At 40.7% G+C, this 27794-nt stretch overlaps 1 long non-coding RNA gene and 1 other non-coding gene across 2 annotated transcripts in view; one reads left to right on the top strand and one right to left on the bottom strand.

Moving 5' to 3' along the window:
* Positions 1-27794, top strand: part of LOC123594971 — a 146377-nt gene that overhangs the window by 43483 nt on the left and 75100 nt on the right. The window contains exon 3 of the long non-coding RNA XR_006710965.1: positions 943-985. This is a non-coding gene — a long non-coding RNA (uncharacterized LOC123594971). The remainder of the gene's footprint in view (positions 1-942; positions 986-27794) is intronic.
* On the bottom strand, positions 20574-20680 carry LOC123595488. Its single transcript, XR_006711191.1, has one exon. It is a non-coding gene; the product is annotated as a U6 spliceosomal RNA (small nuclear RNA).

Raw genomic sequence — 27794 nt, 5'->3', positions numbered from 1 at the left:
ACCCAGGCACCCCATGCAACTTCATTTTCTTTTTAAAAGACAAAGTTGCTGCTGTTATATCTACTACCCGCCCCCCCCCCCCCCATCCATCATCAATAGAAATGCCCAATTCTTTCCCTAGTGTAGCGGTTGAATTCCGGCTCTGAAATTAGTCTGGCTTCATATCAGACTCTACCACTTACTGTGATCCTTGTCAAATTACTTAGCTCCTCTGTGCCTCAATTTCTTCTATAAAATGGTGATACCAATGCTTTTTGTTTTATAGGGTTGTTATCAGCCTGAAATGTGATAATGCACGTACAGCACTTCCCATAGTATCTGGGATATAGTACACAGTGAATGCTTAGTAAAAGTTAGCTGTCATTACTCTATCCTGGAGCGATAAATGACAGCACAGAGTTAATATGTAACTATGATCAGCATTTTGTCAATTTCAACAGCCACTGTTTTGATACAATAACATGTCTTAATGAGAGCACTACTACCCTTTTTACCATTAGGTTGGGAATAGTATAGTCACAATTTAATTTACTAATAATTCTTTAGACATTAAGCAGCTGCCAGTCAACTGCATATTTGAACAGATCTTCTTTATGCATCATTATCTTCTATCAAAGCAAATCATTTCACAGGCCATATAGACTTCATCTGATGAAGAGGTCTGAAAAGGGGATGGCAAATCTAAAACAGGGAAAATATTAGAAATGGTGCAAAATTGATCTTTCATAGAGGAACAATACGTGAGGCAGTATTAGTTAAGTAATTCTATTACCGTAATCTCTGACACATTACTGTTTTTGCTTTTAGTCATTCTACTCTGACATTTTGAGTAAAGCATGTTATTTATTATTTTAGTGTTAATCACATTTTTCCCTCTAAAATATGTAATTGAAAATTCTGCTGCATTTGTAAGTGTAATTTTTTTTTTTTTTTAACAACCAGGGAACAAAACACTTTGCAGGGCATCGTGGCTCCAATTTGGTGGGTAAGTCAATGAAAAGATGAATTCCTTAAATTCTACTTTACAGTAAACTTTTCAGAAACTAGGTAGTTGTGTTCAGTTAGGGCTACCCATGTACATTCAATGCCATAGTGTGTGATTACAGGGGAAACCAGAAAATATGTTCTTCTCCCAACACTTTGACTGTAGCCTGTGTGTTATCGCTAGAAATGGAGCGAGGAGTTGTCACAGAGAGTGCTTCTTCAGCAGCGCGCATTTACCTCCCTTCCCCCCATGGCTAGAGACGCCCGGCCCTTTGCCAGCTGCTGTGTTCAGTTGTCTGGGTTATTTTGGGTGGCAGTGGGTTGATTCCAGTGGGGGAAACAGTTGTATAGCTCTGTTTTTTAAAATGTTCTGTTCAAACCTGTTATGAGAAATTTGGGGGTGGAGATCGGTCTTCCTGAAGCAGTTTGCCTGAGTTCTGGGGGATTGGCGACACTGTAAATTTCAGAAGCCTGTAGAACGTGGTAAAGAAACCAACCATTTATTAATTTTAACTACCCACTGTAAAAGGGGTTTCAGAATAGCTTACTGAACAAGGGAATGCTATGGACACTGCAGTAAAACGTTTGGATCTTCAGGTAACCTTTGGGCAAGGGTAAGTGGGAAGATGTGAGTGGAATTGATAGATGGTACAATCAATTGGATTGGTAGCTAGCTCATTACCCAAAGAGATGGATTGATGAGATCCTGGAGAAATGCCTAGTCCCACCAGCAGAGCACTGCTTAAGCCTTGTCATGTGTTAAACATTTTCAACAATGTGGGTGGAAATACGGAAAGCATGCTTGCCAGGTTTAAGGGGATCATAAAGATAAATGCGATGGATCCAGAATCATGAAGCAAAAAGAGCCTAGCTAACTGGCTATGGATACAAATGATGAAATTTAACAGGGATACATTCAAAGGTTTATACTTAGAAACAACAATGTATTATTGATTGGCTGAATAGTTCATTCTTATATACAATTGGTTTCATTACTACCTGTATAACCTTGAGCAAGTTACGTAACCTTGTTTGAGCCTCAGTTTTCTCATCAGTAAATATATACTCACAGTAAAAAAAAAAAAAAAAAAAAATCCAATGGCACAAAGGCACACACAATGAAAAAGTAAGTTCCCCAGGCTCCCAGTTCCCCAGTCCTTTTCTCCAGATATTTATTTATTATTATTAATTTTTTAAAAATGTTTATTCATTTATTTTGAGAGAGAGAGAGAGAGCACAAGGCAGGTAGGAACAGAGAGACAGGGAGACACAGAATCCAAAGCAGGCTCCAGGCTCTGAGCTGTCAGCACAGAGCCCGATGCGGGGCTTGAACCCATGAACTGAGATCATGACCCGAGCCAAAGATAGACACTTAACCGAATGAGCCACCCACGTGCCCCTTTAACTTATATTTTGAGCCCTGTGCTGACAGCATGCAGCCTGCTCGGGATTCTCTCTCCCTCTCTTCCTCTCTGCCCTTCACTTGCTCATTCATTCTCTCTCTCTCTCTCAAAATAAATAAATAAAACTTAAAAACAAATGAAATACATTCTTCAAGAGATAGCATGTGTATGTAAACCTTTTTATAAAACATAATATGTACACTATTTTCCTCCATGATTTCTTCAGCTAATTTGTCTTTAGGGGGGTTTCTGCCTGGCTCAGTCAGTAGAGCATGTGACTCTTGATCTTTGGGTCATGAGTTCAAGCCCCACGTTGGATGTAAAACCTATTCTTTGTTTTTAGTCTACTTAAAAAAAAATGAAAAAAAATTTGTCTTTAGGTAATTTTATGTCAACATATGTATAAACGACATAATTTCCCCCCTATGATTTGCTTTATTTATCTAGCATACAGATTAAAAGCTCCGATTCTGAAACCACGCTTCCTGGGTTCAAATCCCAGTTTTACCGCTTACTGGCTGTGTTTCCTTGGATAAGTTACTTAGCTTCTCTGTTGCCTGCAGGAGACACAATGCCTAAGACCTATTATACTTTTATGAGCCCATGAAATGTTTTACTTTCCTTTAAAATCAGAAGTAAAAATGAATATAAAACTAATGAGTATATGGGGCGCCTGGGTGGCCCAGTCGGTTAAGCGTCCGACTTCAGCTCTGGTCATGATCTCGCGGTCGGTGAGTTCGAGCCCCGCGTCGGGCTCTGTGCTGAGCGCTCGGAGCCTGGAGCCTGCTTCGGATTCTGTGTCTCCCTCTCTCTCTGACCCTCCCCCTTTCATGCTCTGTCTCTCTCTGTCTCAAAAATAAACAAACATTTAAAAAAAAAAATTTAAAACTAATGAGTATATAGTAATGAATCCAGGGGCGCCTGAGTGGCTCAGTTGGTTAAGTGTCCAACTCTTGATATCAACTAGGTCATGATCTCACGGTTGTGAGATCAAGCCCTTTGTGGGGCTCCTCGCCAAACATGGAGCCTGCTTGGGATTCTCTTTCTCCCTGTCTCTCTACCCCTTCCCTGCTCGCACACACTTCTCTCTCTCTCAAAATAAATCAACTTAAAACAAAATGAATCCAGCCTGGTATTATATTTGTTGTTATATACAAAAGCAGTTTTAAAATATAATTTTCAATATTTTTTATGATGGAATTGTTCCACAACATCCAAAATACCCAGGGCCCACAGAAGTCATAATGTGACCCTATATGCTTGGGTTTCGTCATCTGTAAAATGGAGACAATAATAGTACTACCTCATAGGGTTGTTAAGAAAAATACCTGAGTTAATATTTGGAAAGCTGATAGTGTTTGGCATATGCCAGTTTCTACGAGTTTATTAAATACATAAAAATAGTTTAAAAAATCAGGGGCTCCTGGGTGGCTCAGTTGTTTGAGTGCTGCTCTTGATTTCGGTTTAGGTCCTGATCCCAAGGTCATGGGATCAAGTCCTATGTTGGGCTCTGTGCTGATCTTGGAGCCTGCTTAAGATTCTCTCTCTCTCCCCCCCCTTTGCCCCTCTCCTCTGCTTGTGTTCGCTCTAAAAAATAAAAACAAAAAAACCACAAACCCCAAAATAGGTAAATTATGGACAGAATAAAAACCTCAAGGAGTATTTTGAAAAATATATACAATAGGAAGTAAGTCTCCTTGTAATCACTGAACCCCAGTCTATGAGTTTGCTTCCTCAGAAATAGCTTTTACCATTTTTCATGTGTCCTCTAGAGATCATGTAGAATATAATCATATAGATCTTTTATCTATCTACCTATTATCTATCTATTATTTTTAAGTAAGCTGTACGCCCAACTTCAGGCATGAACTCACCACCCCGAGATCAAGAGTTGCATGCTCTACTGGCTGAGCCGACCAAGTGCGGTGATCTTTTATTTATTTAAACTGTCCCCAGGGCACCTGGGTGGCTCAGTGGGTTGGGCATCTGACTTTGGCTCAGGTTATGATCTCACAGCTTGTGAGTTCGAGCCCTGTGTCAGGCTCTGTGCTGACAGCTTAGAGCCTGCTTCGGATTCTGTCTCCCTCTCTCTGCCCCTCCCCTGCTTGCACTCTTGTCTTTCTCTCTCCTTCAGAAATAAATAAACATTAAAAAAATTAAAAAAAAATTTAACTGTCCCCTATTTGATGGGAATGTGGTTGTTTGCAACACTGTTGCAAACAGTGCTGCAATAAATAAACCCATATATATGTCATTTCATAAATGTGGGAGTATAACAGTACTATAAATTCTATGAAATATAGTTACCGGGTCAATTATTTTAAATCTTGATAGGCATTGCTAAATTGATCTCTGGGCTAGTTGCATCAATTTACATTTCCGTCAGAAGTGTAAGAGTGCCTGTTTTCTTACACCCTCATCAAAAATAGTGTTATCAGGGGCGCCTGGGTGGCTCAGTCGGTTAAGCGGCCGACTTCGGCTCAGGTCATGATCTCGCGGTCCGTGAGTTCGAGCCCCGCATCGAGCTCTGTGCTGACAGCTCAGAGCCTGGAGTCTGTTTCAGATTCTGTGTCTCCCTCTTTCTGACCCTCTCCTGTTCATGCTCTGTCTCTCCCTCTCTCAAAAATAAATAAAACGTTTAAAAAAAGAGTGTTATCAAACTTTTGGATCTTTCACAGTTTAATAGGTGAAAATGGTATGTCATTGTAAGTGTGCATCTTTTTAATATGCGTGAACTTTAATAGTTTTGACATTCTAAAACCAATTCCCTTTTTTTGTGAACTGTCAGTCCATATCCTTTGTCTATCTTTTTTTAAAAGCACATTTTATTTGTTTTAATTAATTTATTAAAAATTAAAAAAAAATGTTTATTTTTAAGAGGGAGAGAGAGAGACAGAGCATGAGCAGGGGAGGGACAGAGAGAGAGGGAGACACAGAATCCAAAGCAGAATCCAGGCTCTGAGTTGTCAGCACAGAGCCTGATGTGGGGCTCAAATTCACGAACTTCAAGATCATGACCTGAGCTGAAGTTGGACACTTAACCAACTGAGCCACTCAGTGGCTATTTTTGTTGGCCTTTTCCTTTTTGAATTGTAGGAGTTCTTTATATATTAAGGAAACTAGTACTATGTTTCATATGAATTGCCAGAATTTGTCCAGGCTGTCTTTTAACTGTGGTTTTAGTGTTTTTTTCTAGGCAGACCTTTTAAATTTTCAGGCATTCAAATTTTTCAATATTTTCTTGATAGCTTCTAGATTTGATGCCCTATTGGGAAAGTTCTTCCCCACTTAGGAATTATTTTTTAAAAACTCTCATTGTTTTTTTATGATTTAAAAACATGTTTAAATCTTTGATCTATCTAGAATCATTTTGAGGTAAGGAGTGTTTTTTCCTGCAGAAAATTTTAATTTTTAACGTAGTCAAGTATATAAACATTTTCCTTATGGCTTTGTATTTTGTGTATTATTTAAAGGGACCTTTCTTATTCCAAAGTCCTAAACATATCCAGTTAATTTTTCCTAATATATTTTTGTTTCTTAAGAACTAATCCCATCTGTAATGTATTTTGGTACAAGAAGTGTGGTAGGGATCTAGTATACATCTAGCCAGTTGTCACAATGCCATTTGTTGAATATAACCATTTCCTTCACTGATTGGAAATGTGGCTTTTATTCCTACCGTTCTGTATATGTTTGTCTCTATTTCTGGACCATATTCTGGTCTGTTGCTATGTCTGTCTTTCTGTTTACACATCAGTATCAAATGGTTTTAAATATCATGTTGAGCAAGTCTCTATCTATCCCCAATTTATTAACAGCATTTGAAATATGCAATCAATGTTGAATTTTGTCAAATATGTTTTCAGCATCTATAAAAATGATCGTGGTATTTTTCTCCCTTGATCTGTTAATATAGTGAATTATATTGATGGGTTTCTTCACGTTAAACATTTTTTTCTTTTAGAAATAGACCACTTGGTCGTTGGTGTGTTATTCTTTCAATAGGCTGCCTAATTCTATTTGTATATATCTGGTATAATATGTTCGTGTTGATATTCATAAGTGAGACTGAGCCCAAGCTTTCTCTGAAATTTGAAGAAGATAATTTGGATTCTTTCCTGCCATGAAACAGGTGAAATAATATCAGAGTTATTTAGTACTTGAAGATTTGGTAAAATTTATCTGAAATTTCTGGGCCTCCTTGATTGTGAAGGTATTCTTTGACAACATTTCCAGTTTCTTTCAGAGTACCCTTACCCATTTAGCCAATCCCCCCTCCCACAACCCTTCTAGCAACCCTCTGTTTGTTCTCTGTATTTAAGAGTCTCTTATGTTTTGTCCCCCTCCCTGTTTTTATATTATTTTTGCTTCCCTTCCCTTATGTTCATCTGTTTTGTCTCTTAAAGTCCTCATATGAGTGAAGTCATATGATATTTGTCTTTCTCTGACTGACTGATTTCGCTTAGCATAATACCCTCTAGTTCCATCCACGTAGTTGCAAATGGCAAGATTTCATTCTTTTTGATTTCTGAGTAATACTCCATTGTGTGTGTGTATATCTATCTATCTGTCTATCTATCTATCTATCACATCTTCTTTATCCATTCACCCATTGATGGACATGTGGGCTCTTTCCATACTTTGGCTATTGTTGCTAGTGCTGCTATCAACATTGGGGTGCATGTGCCCCTTTGAAACAGCACACCTGTATCCCTTGGATAAATACCTAGTAGTGCAATTGCTGGGTCATAGAGTATTCCTATTTTTAATTTTTTGAGGAACCTCCATACTGTTTTCCAGAGTGGCTGCACCAGCTTGCATTCCCACCAGCAGTGCAAAAGACATCCTCTTTCTCTGCATCCTGGCCAACATCTGTTGTTGCCTGAGTTGTTAATTTCTGGCCATTCTGACAGGTGTAAGGTGGTATCTCATTGTGGCTTTGATTTGTATTTCCCTGATGATGAGTGATGTGGAGCATTTTTTTCATGTCTGCTGGCCATCTGGATGTCTTCTTTGGAGAAGTGTCTATTCATGTCTTTTGCCCATTTCTTCACTAGATTATTTGTTTTTTGGGTGTTGAGTGTATGCCATGATTTATTTAAATATCTTATTGATGATCCTTACTGATGAATGTTTGGGATGCCATGAACATTTTAGCCATTGCAAAACACCCGAACACCATTGCAATAAAGATCCTTATGCATTCATCTTTGTATTCTTACGGGATTCTGTAAAACAGTTTCCTACAGGTCTAAAGACTATATTCAAAGGTTATGAAAATTTAAAATGTTAACAAATGCTGCCAAATTTCACAGCAGTTTTTAACTTGAGGGCAGTTTCTGCATCAGGTGAAGCCTGTTGGCAGAGACTACTTTTCCTGAAGGGGATTGAGGTCCATGTGGACCTCATGCTGTCCTGTCCTTTTGAGAAGCCCATTTTGGGAAATTTCCATATCCATTTGGGGGAAATGCTGGCATAACGTTATCTTTTAAACTTTGCCCATTAGGCTTAATAATATTTATTTTTTTTTAGAATATATTCATTATTATTAGATAATGATTATTGAGTACCTACTACATGTGAGGTATATACTAAATTGCTTTACTTGGACTTCGTCATTTGATTCACTTGAAAGAGTATAAATAGGAATTAAAAAAATTTTTTTAACGTTTCTTTATTTTTGAGAGACATACAGATCATGAGCAGGAGAGGGGCAGAGAGAGAGGAAGACACAGAATCCGAAGCAGGCTCCAGGCTCTGAGCTGTCAGCGGAGAGCCCAATGTGGGGCTCAAACCCACAAACCATGAGATCATGACCTGGGCCGAAGCCAGACGCCCCACCGACTGAGCCGCCCAGGCGCCCCAATAGGAATTATTTTTATACAGTGTTACAGATGAAGTAATTAAGGGTTAGTTAAGAAACGTGGCCAAAGTCAGAAAGATAGTTCATGGTAGGGCAAAGCTTGGTAATTAGGCATCTGGCTTCCAGAGTCGGGGCTTTCCAATGCTGTGTAGTATAATTAAATCATAGTTTCCGTGAATGAACAAAAGTTGAAGAAATAAGGGAATGGAAATCATTTTACTTGATACTGTCCAAATTCTGTATCTTTCTAGCAATGAGAACCTCTTTATTTATTTTTTTAAATTAAAAAAAAAATTAAATTTATTGTCAAGTGAGATAACATACAGTGAGTAAAGTGTGCTCTTGGTTTTGGGGGTTCCCATGGGGATTCCCGTGAGTCATCGCGGGATGAACACCCAGTGGAATACATGAACATCGTGGGATACAACACCCAGTGCTCATCCCAACAAGTGCCCTCCTCAATGCCCATCACCCATTTCCCCCCTCCCCTGCCCCCCCATCAGCCCTCAGTTTGTTCTCAGTATTTAAGAGTCTGTTATGGTTTGCCTCCCTCCCTTTCTGTTTGAAACTATTTTTTCCCCTTCCCTTCCCCCATGGTCCTCTGTTCAGCTCAAGTTCCACATATGAGTGAAAACATATGATATCTGTCTTTCTCTGACTGACTTATTTCACTGGAGGGTATTATGCTAAGTGAAATAAGGTTTAATAATATTTAATGAGAAATACACTACCCATGTTGGAAAAACTATGTATATGACATTGCAGTATTTGATGCAAATCCTTTTTTTCCCCTTTTGGTCGTCTCTTCCAAAAGCTACCATATGACTCCTTCCCATCTCAGCAATAGGACTATGAATTATGATTATGGCAATTCTCTTTTCCCGTTAAAGATAATGAACCCACTCATGGGTATGTTTTATAAAATATGTTCATAATGAGGTTGCCACATAATCCTGAAAGAGTGTAATTCTCCTATATCTCTGTTATGTGTGATGTATTTCTGTTCAAAATATGCTCACACAGCACAAAGTTGACATCCCAGAACTATGATTTCTGTTTAAAATGAACCCTCATACACAAAATGCATATTATTGTATTCATGATACAATATGTTCATGGTCTATGCCAAGATTTTTATACTTGCAAAAATATACAATATTTATATGGAATATAAACATCCTTGCAACCCAATATACAGTAAATGATACCTGCCATTGGTGTGAGATACAGGCAAGAGGACTGTCCCAGTCTCCTGCTACATTTTGTTTTTTCTTTTCCTGTTACCATGCCAGCAATCTTAACAGTTTCCTTGTTACTGTAAACTGCCTAGATTAGCCTTCTACTTCAAATCAACAAGGCCAGCATTATCCAATTACAGCCTAAGGATGGCCTAATCTTCAAGGCCAGCTGCCATAGGATAGCGTAGCCTTCCCTTTAATCAAAATTATGACATTTTATCCGTTCAGTTTTGCCCACTGCAACAATGGAAATGCTGAGCACGAACACAAGAAAATATCTACATTTTGCATTGATTTGTTTATCGCTTCTCCCAGCTTTTTGACATAACGTAGCAGAATAATACATTCGGAGAGTGTTTGCTTGAAAATAGCATTTTCCAGTATGTTCTTTCTTTTGTCTTAACTGTTGTTGCTTTGAGTTTTCCTAAAGAAGACTAGAGTTGTGTTCAGGCTCCCTTGATTTCTTTTTAATTGTCCCTACTTAAAAAATATATGTATTTTTACTGCTTAATGCATGCTTATTGTAAAACAAAACAAAAAGTTGCAAATGTAGCAGATAGTGGTAGTAGGTTGCAATGCAATCCTCTAGACACAATCTTAAGAGTCAGGTGCATATTTTTTGCATGCTTATTCCAACATATATGTGACTTTAATTATTCCTATAAAATATATACATATACATGATTTCTTATGCTTTGCTCATCTCTTTTAACTTATTTTTTATTTATTTATTTATTTTTTTCAACGTTTATTTATTTTTGGGACAGAGAGAGACAGAGCATGAACGGGGGAGGGGCAGAGAGAGAGGGAGACACAGAATCGGAAACAGGCTCCAGGCTCTGAGCCATCAGCCCAGAGCCCGATGCGGGGCTCGAACTCACGGACCGCGAGATTGTGACCTGGCTGAAGTCGGACGCTTAACCGACTGCGCCACCCAGGCGCCCCTAACTTATTTTTTAAAATATGAATTCTTTCTGACATAGAGACAAGAATAGGAAGTAAAATAATGAATGCCTGGGTACCCACCACCTACCTTCATTAAATCTCAATATTATGTTTTAGTATTAAATAAAAGAGATTTAGGGGGCGCCTGGGTGGCTCAGTCAATTAAATGTCTGACTCTTGGTTTCGGCTCAGGTCATGATCTCGCAGTTTTAGAGTTTGAGCCCCGCATCGGGTTCTGCACTGGCGGCGCAGAGACTTCATGGGTGTCTCTCTCTCCCTCTCCCTCTCTCTCTCTCTCTCTCTCTCTGACCCTCCCCTGCTCGTGCACACGTGTGTGCTCTGTCTCAAAATAAGTAAACATTTTAAAAAATAAATAAAAATAAAAAAGAGGTTTTGGAAATAGAAATGAACATGTACACAGTTTAGATACTCTGTATATTCTTCCTTGATCTCATGCTTTCTTCCCAGCGATAACTGCTGTCACAAATTTTGTGTTCCTCATTCACCCATAAACATTAAGTGGTTTTGTCCTCTGGGCTTTTTTAAACTTCATATGAATTGTGTCATTTTATATGTATATATATCTGCAACTCACATCTTTTCACTTAGTTTAGATTCCACTTATCAACCATTTTTTTCCTTGCTTCTTCCTCTCCCCACCCCACCTCTGCTGTCCAACCTTCTGTTGGATTAATAAAGGTTTCTATGTTCCCTTTATTTCTTCTGCTGGCTGAGAAGCTAAATATTGTGTTTTTATCTGTTTAAGGTATCCCTTAACATTGTATGAGGTATACTTACCCTTTTGTAATAAAGCCAACAAGTTATTTGCTGGTCCTGTCATTTTGATTAGCACCACAAAGATCTTAGCATACTTGACTCACTTAATATTTCCCCTGTATTGTTACTGTCACTTTAGCTGTTCTCCACACGTGTCCAGCCTCCACCACTGTGGACATCCATAGCAGAGAGAGCAGGTGCACAGTTGTTAGACTGGATGAATCTACACTGACACATTATAATCATCCAAAGTCTATAGTTGACGTTAGGGTTCACTCTAGGTGTTGCACATCCTGTGGGTTTTGACAAATGTATAATGACATGTATCCACCCTTAGAGTATCATACACAATGTTTTGCTCCCCTGAAAATCCTTTGTGCTCTGCCTGTTCATCCCACTCTCCTCCCTAAACTCTGACAGTCCCTGATCTTTTTATGGTCTCCATAGTCTTGCCTTTCAGAATGTCACATAGTTGGAAACATACACTATGTAGCCTTTTCAGATTAACTTCTTTCACTTAGGAACACCCATTTCAGTTTCTTTGCTGTCTTTACATGGGTTGATTTTTTTTTTTTTTTTAAGTGGGAATAGTATTCCCTTGTCTCGATATATCACTGTTTAGTTATCCATTCACCCAGTGAAGGATATCCTGGTTGCTTATGTTTAGGCGTTATGAACTATGAATATCTGAGTGCAGGTTTTTGTGTGGGCATAAGTTTTCGGCTCATTTGGGGGAATATCAGAGAGCACAACTATTCATTTGTGTGGCACAAGTATGTTTTGTTTTAGAAGAAACTGCCAAACTGTTTTCCAAAGTGGCTGTAGCGTTTTGCATTCCTACCAGCAAGGAATGAGAATTCCCGGTGCCCCACCTCGGCAGCATTTGGTGTCGTCAGTATTTTGGATTTTGGTCATTATAATAGGTGCCTAGTGGAATCTCATTGTGGTTTTAAATGTTTGTTTATTTATTTTTAAATGTTTCTGTATTTTGACAGAGAGGGCAAGAGAGCAAGGGAGGGGCACAGAGAGGAGAGGGAGAATTCCAAGCATTCTCTAAGCTGTGAGCACAGAGCCCCAAGCAGGGCTCAAACTCACCAACCTCAAGTCCGTGACCTGAGCCGAAATCGAGAGCTGGACGCTCAACTGACTTAGCTACCCAGGTGCCCCTCATGTTTATTTATTTATTTTGAGAGTGAGAGAGCGTGAGCGGGGGAGGGGCAGAGAGAGGGGGCATGGAGAGAGAGAATCACAAGCAGGCTCTGCCCTGCCAGCTCAGAACCTGGTCCCATGAACTGTGAGAGCATGACCGGAGCCCAAAGCAAGAGCCAGATGCTCAACTTACTGAGCCATCCGAGCGCCCCTCGTTGTTGTAATTTGTAATTCCCTAATTTTTTTTTATTTATTATTATTTTTTTTGTAATTCCCTAATTTTAAATGATGTTGAGCATCTTTTCATATGATTATTTGCATATATATGGTGTATCTTTCTCCATTCCTTTACTGCTAACCTGTATGTGTCTTTATATTTAAAGTGGTTTCTTGTAGACACCATATAGTCAGGTCTTGTTTTTGATCCCCTTTGACAATTTCTACCTTTTAATTGGTGTATTTAGACCACTGACCTTTAAAGTTCCAATGGATTAACATTTACCATATTTGTTATGCCTTATGTGGTTTTATTGGAGAACATTACATGATTGTTTTCTTTCTTAGCATTTCAGTTATACATATTAAAAACATTTTTTTTTAATGTTTATTTTTGAGAGAGAGAGAGTGACAGAGTATAAGCGGGGGTGGGGGGTAGGGGCAGAGACAGAGGGAGACCCAGAATCCAAAGCAGGCTGCAGGCTCTGAACTGTCAACACAGAGCCTAACGTGGGGCTTAGACCCACGAACCTTGAGACCATGACCTGAGCCCAAGTCGGATGCTTAACTGACTGAGCCACCCAAGCGCCCCTCAGTTACATTTCTTTATGTATATATGTATTTTAATGGTTACCCTAGAGTTTGCAGTATACATTTGCAATTAATCCAAGTTCACTTTCAAGCAAGGCTATACCACTTCATAGGTAGGAGGAGTACCTTCTAACAGCAAAATAATTTTAATTTCCTCCTTTTGTCCCTTGTTCCTTGTATCATTGCGTGTCACTCATTTCATTTATATATAAGCATCCATAACTGTGTGGAATTTTTTCAATAAATACAGTATAGTGCTGTACTGTAATCCAATAAATACAGTATAGTACTATACTGTATTTATTGAAAGAATTATTATTCTTTATCATTTTCTTGACAACATTGTCTTTTCTCTAGCTTCCTTTATTGTATTAATGCAGCATATAATACATATAACATACGAAATATGTGTTAATTGACTGTTATCGGTAAGGCTTCAGGTGAACAGTAGGCTATTAGCAGTTAAGTTTCTGGGGAGTCAAAAGTTGTCCACAGATTTCCAAGTGTGCGGGAGGTTGGTGTCCCTCACCCCTGCATCGATCAAGGGTCTGTTAAATCAATTAAGAGTAAAAAAGATCAATACTTTTTATTTTACCTTCACTATTCCTTCTTCAATGCTGTTCCTTTCTTTATATAGATCTGACCTATATCATTTTCCCTCTCTCTGAAGAACTTCTAACATTTCTTGCAAAGCAGGTCTCCTGGCAAAAAATGCCCTTAATTTTTGTTCACCTGAGAAAATCTTCATTTCTCTTTTATTTAAAAAAATGTTTATTATGATTTGAAGTTTTACTTTAAATTCCAGTTAGTTAACATACAGTGTAATCTTAGTTTCAGGTGTACAATATAGCGATTCAGAACTTTAGTACAACACCCGGTGCTCATCACCAAAGTGCACGAAGGAGAATTTCACAGAGTACAACATTTTTAGGTTGGTGGGTTTTTTTTTCTCCCAACACTTAATATTTCAGTCACTCTCTTCTTGCTTTCATGGTTTATGAAAAGTTGGCTGTAACTCTTACCTTTGCCCCTCTATAGATAAGGTCCCCCCCCCCCCCGCCCCGCCTGCCCTTGGCTAATTTCAACATTTTTTCTTTTATCATTGATTTTCTGAAGTTTGAATACGATATATCTAGGTGTAGTTTTGGGGCATTTACCCTGCTCAGTATTTTCTGAGCTTCCTTGGATCTGTGGTTTGGAATCTGACATTAATTTGGGAAAATGTTCAGTTAAAATTGTTTCAAATATTTCTCCTGTTTCTTTCTTTCTTTCTTTCTTTCTTTCTTTCTTTCTTTCTTTCTTTCTTTCTTTCTTTCTTTCTTCTGGTAGTCCCATTATACACGTTATTCCTTTCGTAGATGTCTCACAGTTCTTAGGTATTCACTGCTAGCTTTTTTCAGCCTTTTTTTTCCCCTTTGCTTTTTTCTTAAAAAAAAATTTTTTTTAATGTTTATTTATTTTTGAGAGACAGAGTTGAGTGGGGGAGGGGCAGAGAGAGGGAGACACAGAATCCAAAGCAGGCTCCAGGCTCTGAGCTGTCACCACAGAGCCTGATGTGGGGCTTGAACCCGTGAACTGTGAGATCATAACCTGAGCCGAAGTGGGACATTTAACTGACTGAGCCACCCTGGCACCCCTCCCCTTTGCTTTATTCAGTTTTAGAAGTTTCTATTGAGCTATCATGAAGAGCAGAGATTCTTTCCTCAGCTGTGTCCATTCTACTAATAAACCCATGAGGGGCGCCTGGGTGGCTCAGTCGGTTGAGCGTCTGACTTTGGCTCAAATCATGATCTCATGGTTCTCAAGTTTGTGCCCTGAATCTGGTTCACTGCTGTCAGTGCAGAGACTGCTTCGGATCCCCTGTTTCCCTCTCTCTCTCTCTCCCACCGCCCTCAAAAATAAACACTAAAACAATTTTTTTTTGACCTAAATCCCAAAAGATGCCCTCCTCAATGCCCTTCATCCACCCTCCCCTCCCTCCCACCCCCCATCAACCCTCAGATTGTTCTCAGTTTTTAAGAGTCTCTTATGCTTTGGCTCTCTCCCACTCTAACCTCTCTCTCTTTTTTTTTTTTTTCCTTCCCCTCCCCCTTGGGTTTCTGTCAAGTTTCTCAGGATCCACATAAGAATGGAAACATATGGTATCTGTCTTTCTCTGTATGGCTTATTTCACTTAGCATCACACTCTCCAGTTCCATCCACGTTGCTACAAAGGGCCGTATTTCATTCTTTCTCATTGCCATGTAGTACTCCATTGTGTATATAAACCACAATTTCTTTATCCATTCATCAGTTGATGGACATTTAGGCTCTTTCCACAATTTGGCTACTGTTGAAAGTGCTGCTGTAAACATTGGGGTACAAGTGCCCCTATGCATCAGTACTCCTGTATCCCTTGGGTAAATTCCTAGCAGTGCTATTGCTGGGTCATAGGGTAGGTCTATTTTTAATTTTTTGAGGAACCTCCACACTGTTTTCCAGAGTGGCCGCACCAGTTTGCATTCCCACCAACAGTGCAAGAGGGTTCCCGTTTCTCCACATCCTCGCCAGCATCTATAGTCTCCTGATTTGTTCATTTTGGCCACTCTGACTGGCGTGAGGTGATATCTGAGTGTGGTTTTGATTTGTATTTCCCTGATGAGGAGCGACGTTGAGCATCTTTTCATGTGCCTGTTGGCCATCTGGATGTCTTCTTTAGAGAAGTGTCTATTCATGTTTTCTGCCCATTTCTTCGCTGGATTATTTGAAACAATTTTTTTTTTTTAAATAAAAACATAAACCCATGAAAGGCATCCTTTACTTCTGTTGCAATGTTTTTGATCTTTGGTGTTATCTTTGATTCTTAGAATTTTCATCTCTATGCTTACATTATCTACCTGTTCTTGTATGTTGTCTACTTTTGCCATTAGGGCCCTCATCATAATCACAGTTGTCATCACTGCCTTAATCATAGTTGTTTTAATTTCCTGATCTGGGGTGCCTGGGTGGCTCAGTTAGTGAAGTGTCCAACTCTTGGTTTCCACTCTGGTCATAATCTCACAGTTCGTGAGTTTTAGCCCTGCATCTGGCTCTGCACTGGCAGTGTGGAGCCTGCTTGGGATTCTCTCTCTCCCTCTCTCTCTCTGCCCCTCCCACACTGTCTCTCTCTCTCAAAATAAATAAATAGACTTAAAAAAAAAGAAACTGCAGTTGAAAAATTCCTGATCTGTTCATTTCAGGTTGCCTGCCATATCTGAGGCTGCTTCTCATGCTCACTCTGGCTTCAAACTGTTTTTTGTTTTTTTGCCATTTAGTATGCCTTGTAATTTTCTGCTGGAAGCTGGACATGGTGTAATGAGTAAAAGGATCTCTGGTAAATAGGCCTTTTGTGGTGTGGTGGTAAGGTGTGGGGGAAGTAGGGGAAGTATTCTATAGAACTATGATTGGGTCTCAGGCTTTGAGTGAACCTATACCCATGAGCTGTGAACTTCCCAAGTGCTTCTGTTTTCTTTTTGTTTAAGTGGTACAGGATGTCTAGAATGGGCTAGAGTTGGGTTTTGCCCTTTCCCTGAGTTGTTTAGACTCTGATAAGACTCCAATAGGTTAGGCTTTGGTAAGATAGTTTATTTTGAGAGCAGGCTTTCTTTTTCTTTTTTCTTTTTTAATTTTTTTTAAAGTTTATTTTTTTATTTTGAGAGAGAGACAGAGAGAGTGAGCAGGGGAAGGGCAGAGAGAGAGACGGCTCTGTGCCGTCAGCGTGGAGCCCACTGTGGGCCTCGAACTCACAAACTGTGAGATCATGACCTAAGCTGAAACCAAGAGTGGGATGCTCAACTGGCTGAGCCACCCAGGTGCTCTGAGCAGGACTTCTTAAGTACAGAATGTTCTGGTGTGTTTCAAAGTGGTTACCTTTTCCCTCCTCGTGAGGGATTTCCCTCAGATATTCACTGTGAGAACGTTTTAGGGCTTCTGGAGATAAAACAAAAGAGTAGCGGCTCCCCTATGACTGGAATTCCTGGAGTCTTCTTTTTTAGTTTTATTTATGTATGTATTTATTTAAAATATTTATTTATTTTTGGGAACCCCTGCCATTTTAAATGCTTAGACTTGTCCACACTTGAGCCTCCAACAATTTGTCAGTTACAGCGCAGGTTTTCCTCCCCTCATACTGGTTCCCATGGAGATTTCTGCCTATGGGTTCCTGCTCCAGTAAGATGTGATTCTTAGTGCTCGGTTGTCAGTCTCTCCAATGTAGGGGCAGTGGTTTGCCCTGTGACCTCACTTCTCTGATGGATCTAAGAAGAGTTGTTGATTTTTCAGTTTTAGTTGATTTTTCAGCGTTTTAGTTGTTAGAATGGAGTGATAACTTCTAAACTGCTCGTGTGCCTGACTGGAAGTCGAAAGTATCTCTACCCATTTTAAAATTGGGTAATTTGGTTTTTTAAATTATTGGTTGTAAGATTTATTCATATATTCTAACTGTAAGTCCTAGTTTTGTTTGTTTGTTTGTTTGTTTGTTTGTTTGTTTTTAAGTAGGCTCCACACCCAACGTGGGCTTGAACTCATGACCCTGGGATCAAGAGTCACATGCTCTACCAACTGAGCTGGCCAGGTGCCCCAGTCCTAGTTTATTTTTGACTTTGCAGTTCTTTTAGTCCTTTAAGTTTGTTTATTTATTTCCGGGTGGCCATATTTATCAGTCTTTCATGTTACCTCTTTGTGCTCTGTGCCATGTTTAGAAAGACCTTTCCCACTCAAAATATATTCAGCCACATTTTCTTCTCACACTCATGATTTCACTTGTTTTACATTTTAATCTTGGCCAACCTTACTGAGTGAAGATAAAAATTATTCCAATACCAAAAATATCTTTAGGAAAAGTGGGTAGAATTGTTATAATTAGGCAGTAATTTTTCTGTTTTGTGTGTTTGGAACCAGGATGGCTTTGGCAAAATTGTGAAACTAGTGCATGGCCTCGTCTCCTCCCACAAGATGCCCTTTGGTCCTGTCGCTCAACGCTCTTATGCTGTCATGTAGCTTTTCTTAAAAGCTCTGCATGATCCTGGGGTGCCTGGGTGGCTCAGTACGTTAAGCATCCAACTTTGGTTCAGGTCGTGATCTCATGGCTCATGGGCTTGAGCCCCACATCTGGCTCTGTGCTGGCAACTCAGAGTCTGGAGCCTGTTTCGGATCCTGTGTCTCCCTCTCTCTCTCCCCCTCCCCCACTCTCACTCTGTCTCTCTCAAAAAAATAAACATTTAAGAAAAAAAAAAAAAAAAAGCTCTGCATGACCCTAAACTTGACCATGCTCTTTAGGAAGTCAAATCTGTGTCAAGTATTCATTCTCACCCATCTCCCTTCATGTTCAAAAGAAGCTAATTTCTGTTGATCACAGCCAGCATATTATTTCTCCAAGAGGTATTTGCTGTTTGCTCTCTAGAAATGCAATGACTTAAACTAAAGTAAGGGATCCCTAAAGAGTCCTGGAGGTTGGTTCCCAGGAAGAATTTTTTTGAATGTGAGGGACCTTTCTGGTGACCCTGAAAGTACTCCATATCAAGTGATTACATCTTCTGCAGGATGGTCCTGTCTGGAAGATTTTGCTCCTGATGAAGGACTGATGTTGAAGCCCCTCTGGCCAGTGTCTAATCTCTCATCCTTCCTTAATGAACTTTGAATGGTTTGTTCCATGGTTTGTTCCTTTCATAAAGACTGTTGATGAACCAGAGGGCTTTTATATTTTTAAAGGTATATATTGTTATTCTTTAAAGTTTATTTATTTTTTTAAGTTTTTTTTAAGTTTATTTATTCATTTTGAGAGAGAGGTGGGGGGAGGGGCAGGGAGAGAGAGAAGGAGAGAGAGAATCCCAAGCAGGTTCCACCTTGTCAGCACAGAGCCTGACGTGGGGCTCGAACTCACAAATAGTGAGATCATGACCTGAGCCGAAATCAAGAGTCAGAGGCTTAACCGACTGAGCCACCCAGGTGCCCCCACTAACTTTTTTGACTAATGAAAAATAAAGATCAAGTAATTAGTAAGCAACCTCCGATCTCACTCTGTATCTCTGTCCATGCCGACATCACCTATTTTGATTTCATTTTATAAATCCCCAAATGAAAGTTAAAGGAATAAGAGTTCCTTTTCTACAATCACGGACACGGCAACATGAAAGAGAACGTTGCCTAACATGAGACGCACATATAGGGTTTATCTACCGCTTGTTTCATTTGTTAGATCTGTTGGTTGACCTACAACTTTTAAGGTCTGAAAACAGTGTTGACAACCTCAGACCATACCACTGACCTCTTAGAGCAGGATAAAATTGTATGCAACTAATTTTGAAGAAACCTCAGAAAACTGTTTAGGAACAGATACACTAGGGCTCAATATTCAGAGAGGTGTCTTCCCTTACATTTAAGAAGAATAAGGTTTAGGGGCACACGGATGGCTCAGTCGGTTAAGTGCCTGACTTCAGCTTAGGTCATGATCTCACAGTTCGTGAGTTTGACTCCCGCGTCAGTCTCTGCACTGACAGTATGAAGCCTGCTTGGGATTCTCTCTCTCTCTCTGCCCCTACTCCACTTGTGCGTGCACGCGCTCTCTCTTTCAAAAATCAATAAACTAAAAAAAAGAAAAAAAAAAAAGAATAAGGCTTAAAATAGTAATAGAGGAGCTTGGGTAGTACAGTTGGTTGTGTCTGACTTGATTTCATCTCAGGTCATGATCCCAGGGTCATGAGATCAAGCCCCATGTCAGTGTGGAGCCTGCTTAAGATTCTCTCTCTTCCTCTGCCCCTCCACCCCACTTGCATGTACATTCTCTCTCTCTCTCTAAAATAAAAAAATCATAAGGGGAACCTGGGTGTCTCAGTCAGTTAAGCGTCTGACTTCGGCTCAGGTCATGCCCTTGCTGTTCATGGGTTTGAGCCCCGCATTGGGCTCTGTGTTGACAGCATGGAGCCTGGAGCCTGCTTCAGATTCTGTGTTTCCCTCTCTCTCTTCCCTTCCCTGCTCACGCTCTGTCTTTCTCTCTCTCTCACACACAAATAATCAAACATTAAAAAAATTTAAAAAGAAAAGGGGGCACTTGGGTGGCTCAGTTGGTTAAGCATCCAACTCTTGATCTCCGCTCAGGTCACAATCTCACGGTTTGTGAGTTCAGGTACCACCTTGGGCTCTGTGCAATGATGGCGCAGAGCCTGCCTAGGATTCTCCCTCTCTCCCTCTCTCTCTGCCCCTTTCCCCCTCGCACTCTCTTTCCCTCTCTCAAAATAAATAAATAAACTTTAAAAAAATCATAGGTCTTGCTTTGGATTTTGATTTACTCTTGAATTTCTAATAGTTCAAATGATATTTTGATTATCTAAGGCTTAAATAGTAAAAATGCTTCATTTTCATAACTTTTTATTTTATTTTCTTTTTTATTTAAAAAATATAGAATGCTTCATGAATTTGCATGTCATCCTTGCACCAGGGCCATGTTAATCTTCTCTGCATCATTCCAGTTTTAGTCTATGTGCTGCCAAAGTGAGCACCATAACTCTTTATTTTATTTTATTTTATTTTATTTTATTTTATTTTATTTTATTGTTTTAAACTGAAGATCTTTTCTTAAATAATTTTTTTTTTAATTTTTTTTTCAACGTTTATTTATTTTTTGGGACAGAGAGAGACAGAGCATGAACGGGGGAGGGGCAGAGAGAGAGGGAGACACAGAATCGGAAACAGGCTCCAGGCTCTGAGCCATCAGCCCAGAGCCCGACGCGGGGCTCGAACTCACGGACCGCAAGATCGTGACCTGGCTGAAGTCGGACGCTTAACCGACTGCGCCACCCAGGCGCCCCTTAAATAATTTTTTTAATGTTTATTTATTTTTGAGGTTGGGGGGAGGGACAGAGAGAAAAGGAGACACAGAATCCGAAGCAGACTACAGGCTCTGAGCCATCAGCACAGAGCCCAATGCAGGGCTGGAACTCTCGAACCATGAGATCATGACTTGAGCCGAAGTTGGATGCTTAACCAACTGAGCCACCCAGGCACCCCATAACTCTTTATTTTAAATGGCATTTGATTATGACCCTGTCTTCTTGGATTGGCCATAGCATTGCTCTGTTTTGCAGTGTAGTGATCAAAGAAAACGTGCTACCTTATCTTATTTCTTGAAATTTAAATTTAAATTCTTTCTATTCATAGCCAGATGGCGTTATTAAACTGAATCTCATACGAATTTATTGTGAATAATGTAAAATATCTTTGAGACTTCTAGATACTATGTGTGGTATATACATTGCAGCTGAGGCAAAAAAATATGTTCCAACACCTTTATTAAATTGTGTCTCACAAGTACAAGATATTTTGTTTTAGTGAATTATGGATATTTCTTTTTTTTTTTTTAATTTTTTTTTCAACATTTATTTATTTTTGGGACAGAGAGAGACAGAGCATGAACGGGGGAGGGGCAGAGAGAGAGGGAGACACAGAATTGGAAACAGGCTCCAGGCTCTGAGCCATCAGCCCAGAGCCCGACGCGGGGCTGGAACTCACGGACCGCGAGATCGTGACCTGGCTGAAGTCGGACGCTCAACCGACTGCGCCACCCAGGCGCCCCTGGATATTTCTTTCTTAATTGTAATTATCTTCTTAGTCATATTAGTTTATCAAACCAGTTTCCTAGTAACTATTAAAATAAAAGTTTATAATCCTTTCTTTCTTTCCATCCCCACATTTTATATTTTGGATTACAGTAGCCATGGATCCTTGGTGCTAGGATTCAAATGAAAAGTCATTTGGATATAGGAACAGATAAGTAAAATGTCTTTCCTTATATGAGTAAATAAGGCTGTAGTTGATTGACCAAATGTGATTATAAACATTTTCATCATAGCTTTTGTCATACCTAGAGGTGTAACTCCTATTTCAGGGCTCTAACCATGAAAACTATATGAGCCTTTAGAGAAATTTTTTTTTTTTAAATCTTGTAACTCAATTCTAAAATGTGAGCCTAATGAAGGACAATTTGCAAAGTAAGGCATGGACAATTTAGGAGACATTCTTCCTGTATTGGCAACGCCCTAGTAAATAGCCTGAAATTGTAGCGCTCAATGTGAAGGGGACACTTTAGATATTTATGCTGAAGTGGCAAAGGACCTCTTGTTAAAAATTTAAAACAGCAAGAGTGACCTGTAGTGATGTCAATCATTATTGGTGATTGTGATGTTCTGAACTTATTCCAAATATAGCCATCTGTCCTCCAGTGCTGGCTGAGGCTCCTCATTTAGATTCTGTTGGACAAGGGATTATGAGTGAAGAGAGGAGGCAGGTGTGGTTGCCTTGGCTGTGCTGATTACCTCATTTCTGGATTCCTGAAATAGCTTTCTTTTTTTTTTTTAATTTTTGTTTTCAATGTTTATTTATTTTTGAGAGAGAGAGAGAGACAGAGCGCGAGCAGGGGAGGGGCAGAGTGAGAGGGAGACACAGAATCCGAAGCAGGCTCCAGGCTCCAAGCTGTCAGCATAGAGCCTGACATGGGGCTTGAACTCTGAATCAGTGAGATCATGACCTGAACCAAAGTCAGACACCTAACTGACTGAGCCAGCCAGGCTCCCCTGAAATAGCTTTCTTTTTCTTTTATTTAAAAAAACTTTTTTTAATGTTTATTTATTTTTGAGAGAGAGACAGAGGGTGAGTTGGGGGGTGGGGCAGAGAGAGAGAGGGAGACACAGAATCCAAAACAGGCTCCAGCTGCCAGCACAGAGGAGTCCATGACTTTTGTGTGTGAAAAATTCTTGTTCCCAGTACCCAAACCCTTCCCTGGTAGAGGAATTTCAAGGGCAGCTCAAATGGAAGAGTCCAGGAATAAATAACAAGTTCTGGGGTGTGGCTGAGCCAGAGAGATCAGAGCAAGCATCTGGAACACCTTAATGAGGAGAGCAGGCATTGTCTGCAGATAGATTTTATGGGCAAGATTAGGGTAGAGGCGGTTGGGGAATATAATGAATTCAGGCTTTTAAAAAAAAAAATTTTTTTTCAACGTTTATTTATTTTTGGGACAGAGAGAGACAGAGCATGAACGGGGGAGGGGCAGAGAGAGAGGGAGACACAGAATCAGAAACAGGCTCCAGGCTCTGAGCCATCAGCCCAGAGCCTGACGCGGGGCAAGAATTCAGGCTTTACTATGTCGAGTGTGAGGTGCCTGTTTGAAGTACGCATCAAGCAGCTGGGCTGTCTTGCTTTGGTGGATATATCCAGCTGCTTGGTGGGTGTTTCCAAGATGAGTGTGCAGGGAGAGGTCTGGCTGGAGATATGAATTTGGAAGTCATCAGCACATAGCGATACTTGAAATCCAGGGAATGATGATAGCCTCTCGGGAGGGTAAGAGGAGGGTGTAGGGCAAGAGGAGAAAGAGGCTGAGGAAAGTATTCTTGGGAACACCAACTCTTGAGGACTGGATAGAGGCTGAGAGGAAAGAGGCCAGCCAAAGAATGAGGAGAAGTGACAAATAATGGTGGCATGATAACTGAACCAAGAATTTCAGTAAGGCTGGAGGGGTCAACAAGACCAAATGTGGCAGAGAAACCAAGGTAGATAGAGCCAGAATTATGTCTATTGGATATGGTCAAATGGATATGGTCGTTGGTGACCTCAGCAAAGGTGTTTTCGGTGCAGTGATGAGATGCATTCATGTGGTCCTGAGGGGAGAAAGTAGAGATAGTAACTCTGGATTATTCATTTAAGATATGTTGCTGAGAAAGAAAGAGAAAAGGAAGTAGCCAGAAGCCTGTGTGAAGTAAGGGAAGGATATTTTAAGGAAAGTCCTAAGCAGGTATAAAGGTAGAGGGGAAGGGATCAGGACAGTGGGAGAAGTTGAAGGTAAAAGGTTCTGGAGGTTGGAGGGATCAAGATTGAGAGCACAGGTGGGGGTGGGGAGGGTGGGGGAGGTGAAAGAAAGAGTGAATTGCACTTATAGGAAAGTGCAGAGTAAAAAGAAATTGAGGGAATTCATATGTTCTGTCAGCCACCTCTTACTCACCAGTTCTCTGAGGGGGCTCTGATGGACTTACACCAGTGCAATCTGCCAGTTTCTCACCACATGCCCTGGGGCCTTCCTGTGGGTGTTGAGATTCCATGCACAGCGGAGAGGAGTTAACCCAGCCCAGTGGTGCACAGCTTTGGTCAATAAAAGATGAGAGCTAGCTGTTAAATTCTCTTTCCATCCTTCATGTTGACTAATCAGAGATGCAAGTCTTGTGTTTATGATCTCCCAAAAAATGGCCCCATGAGCTCAAGCGTGATACCAATGCACCTTCATATGGACTCTCTCTTTCCTTCGTTTTCCCCTTTCCCTCCCTGTTGCTTTTCTGGGATTGCATTCTCTAATAATGCATTAGGTTGAACCCGGGTGGTTTCTGTATGTCAAAACAGTTGAATCTCAGCACTTTCATATGGTTCAACCCGATAGCACATCAACCATTGCTCTGCTTTCTGGAGAACTCCAGCTAAGAAACACTTAATGGGCTTAGTGAAGTAGGTATAGTCACCTACTGAATGTGAGCTTGTATTAATAGCTATCATTTATTGCACACCTGCTGCTGGTGGTGTTGTTTTACATATGTAATCTTAACATATAAAGTAGGAATTATTTTTGTTTTACTCATGAAAAAAACTGATGTGAAAGGAAGTTAGGTCACCTGCTCAAGACCATACATCTAGTAAGTAGAACCAGATTTCAGACCCAACTTTGTTTTTTAAGCCTGAGATCTCTTTATAAGACTACGTTGTCTTGCCTAAGGTAAATGTGATAGGGGAGTTAAACAGAAGCCATTGAGAGAGATAGCCTAGAGGTAGTGAGGGCCCAGATACGATTTAAAATCATGATTTTATGGGACTCAGGTTCATACAGTGGTACAGTATTCACCCACTGTGTTCGGCCACTTGGCTACAGGATCAGGGAAATCTGGCGATTCATTTGATTCAGGAGTGGGGTATGGTGTCGACAAAGAACAGCAGAAAGAAGGGAGCACGAGGAGACTGAGGATGCAGCCAGAAAGAATAGTGATTGACCATGGTGTATCCAGACTGGGGAGGGGGAAGTGAGGCCAGACAGAGGCCAACTAACTGGGAGGAAAGGCAGGGGGTCTCAGGTCAAAGAGCAGATTTACTGGGGAGTAAGGACTTGGAAAGTCTGTAGGATAGGAGTTGCGGTCAGCCTGGGGTATTGGTTTGAGGATATCAAAAGTGTAATAGTTCCCAAAGGAGTAGGTTGTTGAAACGGAGTGGAGGTGAAAGTCACTGGAATTGAGGAAGTCAAGGCACTGTGAGGGCCATGGTGTTACACTGATCATCCTTGTGGATTTAGAAACCATCTAGGATGATGTTGGGACTAGAGATGGCCTGTGAACCGGATGCCAGGATCCTTAATAAACATGGCTGAACTGAGAATTGAGTACATGACAGGAACAGGGGAGAGGTTAAGATGGGGTATATAGTTAGTGTGATTTTCTTTCTTTCTTTCTTTCTTTCTTTCTTTCTTTCTTATTTATTTATTTTGAGAGAGGGAGAAAAAGAGTGAGCAGGGGAGGGGCAGAGAATGGGGGAGAGAGAGAGAATCCCAAGAAGACTCTGTGCTGTCAGCACAGAGCCCTAGGTGGGGCTTATCCCTGGAACTGTGAGATCATGGCCTGAGCTGAAATCAAAAGTCGGACTCTTAACTGGCTGAGCCATCCAGGCACCCCTAGTTAGTGTGATTTCCAAGTAGGAAGGGGTTTGCTTTGTTTTGCAGCAGCTGGAAAGATTAATAGTTTAGACTACAGGTCAGCAACCTTCCCTTGGGTCAAATCTGGTCTTGCGGCCCATTTTTGTAAAGAAAGTTTTATTGGAACCCAGCCATCCCCATTTGTTTGCCTATTGTCTATGGCTGCTTTCAAGCTACGACAGTAGAGTCAGGTAGTTGGGTCAGAGCCAGTATGTCCCACAACTCCTAAAATACTTACTGTCGGGTGCATCAAGTAAACATTTGTCAACTCCTGGTTTAGAAAATGCAGTGTGTGTGAGGGCAGGTGGGGGGAGTAAGGAGAATGGTCACAGCTCTCCCTAACCCTCATTCTGGCCCGGTATACAAACTCTAGAAAAAAGAGTTGCCTCAGGATGACCGTACGGGACACGGTGTTGTAGAACAGAGAGCCTGCCTTCAACTAGCAACAGGAAGTGGAGTGATTATTCGAGGAAGAAGTGGCGGGCATGGGAGCAGACTTTGTTGCTCATGGAATAAGACGCCCAGATCGGGCAGTGGAAATGGGAGAGAGAAAAGTGGCAAGAAATGGATAAAGAGGGAGGAAGCGTGGAACGGCCTCGAGAAAATTGTTGGATTGTTGACGCCCAGCCAGAATTTGCAATTTGGGTGGTGCCCAAGGATCATAGGCATAAAAAGGCCGGAAGGAATTTAGCCAGGGTTCTCATTTGGGTCAGGTTGAGCGACTTCCAGCTCGCCTCTAGCTTATTCCAAAGGCAAGATGCCCATGGTGGAGTGGTTTCCAGGGCAGCCCTAGACGTCTCTCATTTCCTTGTTTTGGCAGTCTAAGAAAAATGTCACTGGTAATTTTCGAATATAGAATATGATCCTGTTTTCCCCCTATTGAAATATTCATGGGGTTTACTTTCTGTCAATGGAGTTCCAAAGATGATAAATGTACTTTTTTTTTTTTTTTTTTTTGTCACCTAGCTAGAGAATGTGCATGCCGGTAGTTCCCTTTCAAAGCTAGTACATTATTTGAAAAATATATCTGGAAGGCATCCCTGGGTCAGAGTCAGCTTCTTCTTTCTTTTCTATTTTGAATAATATTCAGAACCATAAATTCCATCAGGCCAGGGACCATGTTTGGCTTTTTCATTGTGGTATGCCCGGAGCCTAGGAGTTGTTAAAAGCTCAATAAATTTTTGTTGCATGAATGAATAAGAAACGGTTTTTCTCTTAATGGGTTGTGACTTTGGTAATAACGTTGAAAGCACTGGAAAGTGCCATTTCAGATTTTCCATGAAAACCAGTGCTTGCTGCCCACTTCATGTGTTTGCAATGAGGTCGCTCTGGAAAGACATGCAAGAAACCAATGAATGTTGCAGGTGTGGGACATAGAAGTGGGGAGGGGAATGTGACAACTTGGAGAGGGGTGGGAGATGTAAATGTATTAAATACAGAAACGGGGCGCCTGGGTGGCTCCGTCGGTTGAGCGTCTGACTCCTGATTTCCACTCGGGTCACGATCCCAGGGTCGTGGTATCGAGCCCCATGTCGGCGGGCCCCACGCTCAGCGTGGAGCCGGCTTAAGATTCTCTCTCTCTTTCCCTTTGCCCCTCTCCCACTCGCGCGTGCTCTCTCTCACTCTCTCTCTCACTCCCGAATTTAAAAAAAAATACTGAAACATTAGCAACTAATTTTGAAGTTGCCAGCGAAGTTCACAGGCACTCAAGGAAAGCATCTCTCTCACCTGGTAAATGACAGGGCCTGTACCTTGCAGGTTGCCACAGTCCCCACCATTTCCTAATGTCTGCCTCGTATAGAGGCCTCACCTAAAGGGGACAGTCACTCTTAGCTCCAGTCAGTTGTTGCCACACCTGAATGTGGGCCCAAGGTGGCCAGATTCCCTCATTTTCCAAG

This window comes from Leopardus geoffroyi, chromosome X (genome assembly GCF_018350155.1).
Source record: "Leopardus geoffroyi isolate Oge1 chromosome X, O.geoffroyi_Oge1_pat1.0, whole genome shotgun sequence".
Taxonomy (NCBI): domain Eukaryota; kingdom Metazoa; phylum Chordata; class Mammalia; order Carnivora; family Felidae; genus Leopardus; species Leopardus geoffroyi.
The sequence above is the reverse complement of the archived record's forward strand: the minus strand, read 5'-3'. Positions and strand labels throughout refer to the sequence as shown.